Source organism: Danio aesculapii, chromosome 18 (assembly GCF_903798145.1).
Source record: "Danio aesculapii chromosome 18, fDanAes4.1, whole genome shotgun sequence".
Classification (NCBI taxonomy): Eukaryota; Metazoa; Chordata; class Actinopteri; order Cypriniformes; family Danionidae; genus Danio; species Danio aesculapii.
The window spans coordinates 358,961-366,717 of record NC_079452.1 but is presented as its reverse complement, the minus strand read 5'-3'; the positions used below and the strand labels follow the sequence as shown (position 1 = coordinate 366,717).

At 35.8% G+C, this 7,757-nt stretch overlaps 1 long non-coding RNA gene across 1 annotated transcript; it reads right to left on the bottom strand.

Annotated features, from left to right (window-relative positions):
* Nucleotides 1–479: 479 nt before the first annotated feature.
* Nucleotides 480–1,458, bottom strand: LOC130245238 (uncharacterized). The gene is made up of 3 exons (XR_008839317.1): nucleotides 1,359–1,458; nucleotides 984–1,146; nucleotides 480–514 (listed from the first exon to the last, which is right to left on the bottom strand). It is a non-coding gene; the product is annotated as an uncharacterized LOC130245238 (long non-coding RNA).
* Between the last annotated feature and the right edge of the window lie 6,299 nt (nucleotides 1,459–7,757).

The following is a 7,757-nucleotide window of genomic DNA, read 5'->3' as shown; positions in this document are numbered from 1 at the left end:
TAAGAGACCACATTAATAAGAGGAAATTTCAGAACATGGAAACATGCATGATAAATCTGATGAAGGTATAATTTTTTGTGTAAACATTTTATCCATTTACCCAGGCATACAACGCCCCACTGTTTAGTGCCCAAATTAGTTTAAGACTGTACATAGTATAGTCAACAGACTTTCTGGCATTAAAAAAAGTAACCGACAAAGCATAATTGGTATAGGTTATATGAAATAATGTTATATTGATATAATAAAATTCTAATCTTTTCAGGCATCAAATTACTTGACATATTGATGAGCTATTGTGTATAATGCTGTGCAGCTTACTTGAGTTCTCCATGGGCAGTCATCTGATCCATAATCGTATGCAATTTCTTCTCCTTCTTTGATGTCTTTAATTGCAAATAAACAGAGATGTGGCTTTCCACTTACATCTATTTTCTTGACCTTACAATTTGGATGGATGTGGTCATCATTAACTATTCGTCCAAATGATCCATCATCCCTGGATGCATCGATGCTAAAAATATTACAAGATATGAAAAAGGAAAAATATAAGTGTTACGCTCATCACAAATCAGTGTATTAGGCCACATTTACACTGCAGGGTTCTGATTACACATGGGAAGGAAAAAAAATGGGGTGCAGTTCACATAAAAGCCACAAATGTGTAAGTATAGGAAAGAAGTGTCTTAGACTGGTTTAGGACCCAATTCATATGTGGAAAATAAATCAATTATAAAGTCAATGCATATCTTGATATTAATTTACTAACAAGCGTGGGCAAAACCATGTGCAATGTCATACATGCTATTTTTAGTGTGTTTCACTAAATGTAGTGTAAAACGCACACATTGTATATGGTCACTCTTTAAAGAAATAAAATAAAATAAATAACTTGGAACTAATCAAAACTAGCAGTGAAAATGAAGCCTTTTTAACTACAGTATAGCACATGAAATATTGCTAAGGTGCACGTGATATCTTACCACCATGTTTTCCCTCTCCATTTAAACTCAAACATGAAAATGGAACAAGACGGGTGATAAATTTTTCTCCTCCTCTCCAGCTCAGCATTATTTATAAACTCCCCTCTGTATTCGACTACAAAATCACCTTTGCAAAATGAACCTTTTGCAAATAGCCCACGTCCTGCAAAAACAAACATTTTCACAAAAGGGAAAAAAGAAATTAATCTTGCAGATAAAGGATGGTAACTGCACCTATAGTAGCTATACATAGTAGCTTATTTAAAATAAACTGTAACCAGGTTTCTAGTTAACATACCCAGATGCTTTTCCACAGAGCCACAGCTGTGCACAGTTTTGTTACAGCCAGCTCAAACTCAAGCATTACCAACTTACCTTTCACAGCATTGATGTATTTTATTTCGAGTTTTGATTTGTCATTCCTTGCAACAACATGATGCATGGCATCTTTAAGAGGGGGTACTCGCGGTGCCATTTTTAACTGGGAGAAAAAAAAAAACATTTTTACAAAAAAATTACACTGTGAATATATACAATCAGAATTAAACGCATTCAATAATCAGATAGTAACATTGTCATGCAACTGGTCATTCCCATTATCATTAATCTATATGAAAGTTTAGCAAATTCCAACACAATTCCAGCTTTCTAAGGGGATCAACACACTAATTTAACTCTTTTACTAATTAACCTTCGGGCTCTAATCTCTCACAAAATGAAAATATGTTACTTTAGGTAAATTAGCCTTGCAAAATAATTTAATTACTGATCTGGACCATAACCTAAGTAAAGGTTAACACTAATAATTTACTCATCTCGTTTTAACATTAAGTTTCATTTAATTACTTTGACACATGTCCAGTTAATCAATGTGGGGGAAAAAACACAGTATTGTTATAGTTTTTGACTTACTAATGTTTAATGTTATTTAACACCACAAATTGTGGCCTAATAAGAAAGATAAAATTGTATTAAAATTAACCTAGACAGAAACAAACTTAATATCAACAGAATCAATTCAATATGGCAATCAGACAGAATAACGACTGAAGTACTAAAGTTTTTCAGTGAAAAATAAATCTTCATTAACTGTATCATTATGCAATGGAGAAGTGTAAAAAAACAATAATTTAAAATAATTTCAGGCCACATGTGGCATTAGCTTCCAGTGCTAATTAGCGCTAAGCTAACTAGCCTCCAACTTATGTAGATCTAACATTAGTTAAACTTAAGTCATTTACATTTAATTTGCACTTACCTTGTATTTTATATTTCCCACTGCAAAACTTCGGTGTCAAATGTTCTTCTCAAATATTCTTCCATCGAATCTCTCATGAATCTCTCCGTCTGTGTAAGCCCCAATTAACACTTCACTTACATCGAATTGCTGTCGTACCTAATGAGGACCCGGAAGTGGGCGGTACCGACCATATATAGAAAATATGTGTGAGGAGAAGCGAGTGCAGTAACGGTCAAAAAAATTGGGGGCGCAGCGGAGCTCTCCCTTCACACACCAACAATCAGTCATAGACGTGTAATATGGGCCAGAGCTGAAACTCCACCCAGCACCTTCAAAACAGCTCCTCTATTCATTTATATGGCTCAACCTTGTGGGGACCTGATTTTTGGTCCCCACAACGGCAGAGGTCCCCATGGCGTGACTGTGTAAACAGATTCATGTCCCCACAACGTGATGATTACCAGAACACACACACACACACACACACACACACACACACACACACAATTAGTTGGACACTTCACTAATCTGTTTGTATTATGCAGTACATATCTACTAGTCCGTGTTATCCTGATCATCTTTACATCTTTAATGAAAAGAGAGCAAACAGTCTTAACGTTACTTACTTCACAACTTCATCGTTGTTGTCCATGTGCACAGCATGGTCCACTCGTGTGGCTTTCTTTTTACTGGAAGTACCCGCTGTTGATTTCTTTCTCCAGACAGTACCTGGATTTATCTCGCTATTTTGCGTGTCGCCGCGGGGAACACTGGTACCGGACATTTTACCAGACCGCGTATTCATTCTTCATCAATGCTAATGCGAGCTAAGTGAGCGTAGGATGGGAGTGTCTGTGTAGGTTCACAGGTTGGTGATTGACAAGTTGATAACGAGCCAATATGATGGAGGAGGCCAGATGGCTCCTCCTCCAGCCCTCAAATAGAATTACGATTGGCTTGTTTCACTTTCGTCACCCCCGACCTATAATATTCAAATTAAATTCAAACAATCCGGCGGGAGCTACTAGCTAGTCACAGAGACTCGGGAAGCTTGTTTGATGAACAGAGGATAAGAAAATAGGTAGGCCCTAATCAACTCATATTGTAAAATCGTAGGTAAAAATGCCTGGTTTAGCCACTGAGCTAAGGGAGCTTATAGAAGGCAGAACTAATTCTAAAAGAAGACACAGAAAAATAATTGAATGGATGCAGAAGAACAGGCTTCTAAGAAGATGGATGAGATGTCAAAAATGCAAACACAAGATGAAATTAAAGGAATCCGTTTGTGTGGACAACTATGCATGGTAAGTTAATTCTTATTGCCCAATATATCTTAATTCATGTTAACATTAATTTCTGGAAATACACTATTGTACACTGCACTAATACTAATGTACAAAATAACACGTTAAAACGTTGTGCGCTTATAAATCTGCTGTTTTTAGAACAAAATACTGAAAAAAATTAAACACTTTAGAAACATAATAACTCACATTTTATGGGGGTTCCTGGCACAAAATATTTTCAGATTCTAAATACACATTAATTTGGGAGTCCTTGACATGAAAATGTTTGCGAATCACTGTTCTGACCACTACCTTGGCCTGTGTCATTCATATCTTTATTTGTGTATTTCTTCAGGGTTTGCAAAAACCATAACCACAGAAGGAGGAAACTGAAGAGGTCAATTGAACACAAATCTATGTTCAGCAAGTCAAAGGTCTCCCTCTTCAACTGGATGCGCTTTGTGTACAGGTATGCTATGGCACAGTTATATGGTTTTAGTCTGTCTGTCTATGATAAAAAAGTGTTTAGTTCAATAGAAATACTGTATAACTATGCTGTCATAAACAAAAACTGGATACTATGTACTAAAGCTTGTGAATATTATGTTATGTAGCATCTCTAGACTCATGATGATAACAGGTGCTTGGAGTTATTTCACTGTTGTGATTTATTTTGCTAAAAGGTGTAATTTACAGCTTGAATTCTTAACAGTTTAATGGAAAATGTTTATGTTAGGAAACATAGGAAATATGTTTAATTGCTGTAATTTATAGGATGCTGTGTCGGTCAGCATTAGGCCTGGTGGAGCAACATGAGTGTCTGACCCTGCCTCTTGAAGCTCAATGACAATTAGCATTCTCTATCTATACACTCTGGCAATGAATATTAATATAAGAAAGATTTTACAAATATCCTACAGTATTATAAGTCCTAAATGTATTGACAGAGCTCTGTATAGAATTCCAAAACATACTTTCCATCATTGATGCTGTTTTTGTTTACACAACAGTGGACAATTTTCACATTAAGGGCAGTTGATGCAAACTATGTGTTTCAAACCAAAAAGATCAAAATACCTGTGCACAAGGCCTGCATCTACGTCAAGTGGACATGATCAATGATGACATTTCTGGAAGCTCAGCAACCCTGTCCAAGATGGCTCAAAAGCTGCGAGATGTATGCACTACTGCAATGGACAGATATCAGCAAGCAAGAGGCCAATACATTGGGGGGCGCCAGCAGTTTGTCACCGTTGATGAGAGCCACTTTAGACACAAAAGAAAGGCAATCACTATTATTAAGATAATAATGCAAATTACCATTGAATACTAGATTATTAATTTTGTTTAAAAAAAAATAATAATTCCTAATATTTTATGCTTCAACAGTATGGACGGGGACGAATGGCTGGTGGGTGGAAGAGGAAGAAGTGGGTGTTTGGGATGCTAGGTGTGAACCGGAGAGGGAGAAGACATGCAAAGCCTGTTCTTCGCTTAGTCGAGAGAAGAAGAAGGGGAGATCTAGTGCCACTTATAGCTCACCATGTCAAAGTAGGATCGACAATAATAAGTGATGAGTGGCGGGCTTATCGCAATGTTTTACCTCAGCTAGGTTACACCCATTTCACTGTCAATCACAGTGTGTCATATGTTGATGCCCAAACAGGTGCACATACTCAGCACATAGAGAGGGCCTGGAGAACGGTTAAGGAAAATGTGTGGAGACTCAGGGGGAATCGTACAGAGGAGTTACTGGTAGACCATCTCAGGGTTATTGAATGGCATGAGTGGCTTGCCCGTAAACATCGCAAAGGGCCGTTAGGAAGGATAATTCATGACATTGCTGTGATGTATGGACATGTACCTCAGAATTTCTGTTTATCCAGAGTTTAGCACCAAAAGTGCCCAAACCTCATGGGTTTGTATTCTGTTGTATACTGCTGTTCTGCCATGTGTATTTCTATACATTAAACACAATGTTCAACATTTCATCTGTGGAGTTTTTTTTTTTTTTTTTTTTTTTTGTAAAATACAGTACACAGAAAAGCCTATGAGTGGAACAAGATTAAGGTACAAAAAATAATATTTTAAATATCACATCAAATTTCTGTAGCTTGAACTAGTTCCATCATTTGCTGTTCTAAAAAATTTCACTTGTATTAGTAGATGGTTAACAAACTATGAACAACTGATCTGTAAAGTGTAAGTTAATATATTAGTTAAGTGTTAGTTATTAGCTTATGTGTGTTATTGGGACGTTATTCTAAAGTTGCAACTATTCCTCATTTACTAACAGTTAATAAATGATGAACAGTTACAACTTTAGAATAACGTCCCAATAACATATATAAACTATTAACTTATACTTAACAAGCCTTTAGTAAGTAATTTACTAACAGCTTGTTCATGATCTATTACTATTGTATTATGTATGGTTATAAATCATTAAAATACTGTTAACAAGTCATTTATAACTTGTTAACTAACAGCTTGTAAGTTATCTATTGGCCATCTACAAGGCACAGTTATAAACAATTAACAAACTAGTAACTTTTATTTAATAAGTAATTTATAACTCATTAACTAACAGTTTATTAATAGTCTATTGACTAGTTATAACGATAGTTGTAAACAATTAATAAACTATTAACTATTATTTAACAAGCCATTTATAAACCGTTAACTAACAGTTTATTAATAGTCAATTAACTAGTTATAACGGATAGTTATAAACAATTAAAAAATTATTAACTATTATTTAACAAGCCATTTATAAACCGTTAACTAACAATTTATTAAAAGTCAATTAACTAGTTATAACAGATAGTTATAAACAATTAACAAACTATTAACAATTATTTAACAAGTCACTTATAACCCATTAACTAACAGTTTGTTAATGATTTATAAACTAGCTATAACGGATAGTTATTCTAAAGTGTTACCATCTTTTTTGTTAAATGTCAGAATCCTATTTGTTTTTTTACATCAAAATTTCATATTCACTTATGTAAGTTTTCTTGAAAAGAATTACATCAGTTCACAACTGACTATTATAACGTCAATTCCATTTCAGTTTCTAATGACACTATCACGTCTTTTTCAAGAAAACAGCTGCTTTAGAACTTCAAATGTTCAACAACCCGAACAGTATTATATGTCTTAACAATAAAACTTAAGAAATAATAATAATAATATTTACTTCGGTGAGGTTCGAACACGGATCGGCAACGTGCCGACCACTGGACCACATGTAGCGCTGTTACGTATAGAGGAAAAACTTATGCTTAAATCAAGACTGAATCATCTGATTTTCATTGAGCAGGTGTAATATTCATTAATATTAATTATTCAAATTCTTATTTTCACTAAGGTGCCGCTGTTTGGGGTCGAATTATGGTACATCATCATTAACCTGCAGGCTGCATTCTGCTCACGGGGCTGCGAGAAAGAGTGAATCTGCGGCAAAATAACGAGTAAAAAGAGTGAGGCTATGGTCAAATAATAAATTAATGAATGAAAAAAAGTGCGACGGCTGAGAGTGCGAGCAGCTAGGGACCCAGCTCTCGCGGCCAAAACACGGACCGGCCCACCGGGAATTCTCCCGGTCCCCCCGATTATCCAATCCGGGCCTGTGCTAACGTTATATCTAAAAAAAAGTGAGTGGGACATGTCCCCCCTGTCCCCCCCGGGAATTGCGCCACTGCTTTAGACCATGCGCCTGACCGTTTCTTAGTGTTTCACCACATGTACCACATGAACATCTCTTTACATTTAGGCTAAAAGACTGCTTTATTTTTTTATTTAGGCATACTTAGAATATTTGTACTGAAAGTTTGTGCTTTCATTTCAGTTGTCTTTAACTTCTTCAATTCTATTTTTCAAAAAGAATCCTCTTTGCACTTAAAAAGTTTAGAATAACAATAAAGCGTGTTAACAAATTTTAAATGATTAATAAAGGAATTATAATGCTTTGACTTATTGTTTAATCTCATTTACAAGCACAGTAGCATATTTAAGGCTGCTGTGTGGGCTATTTCTGTCCGTTCGCATCCCGTCCCTTTGCGCCCCCTGGCGGCTCATTCACAAACTGCGGTCATACACTAAAAACAAAGCGGCTCCTATTTCAAACGGCGGCGGTATATGACGCGACGGTAATAGTCACTTTGAACTCTCACCTACTGTATATACTGTCTGTAGTGATATGTAGAGATGAAGGTAAATAAGGGCTTAGCTAGAGCTTCACTG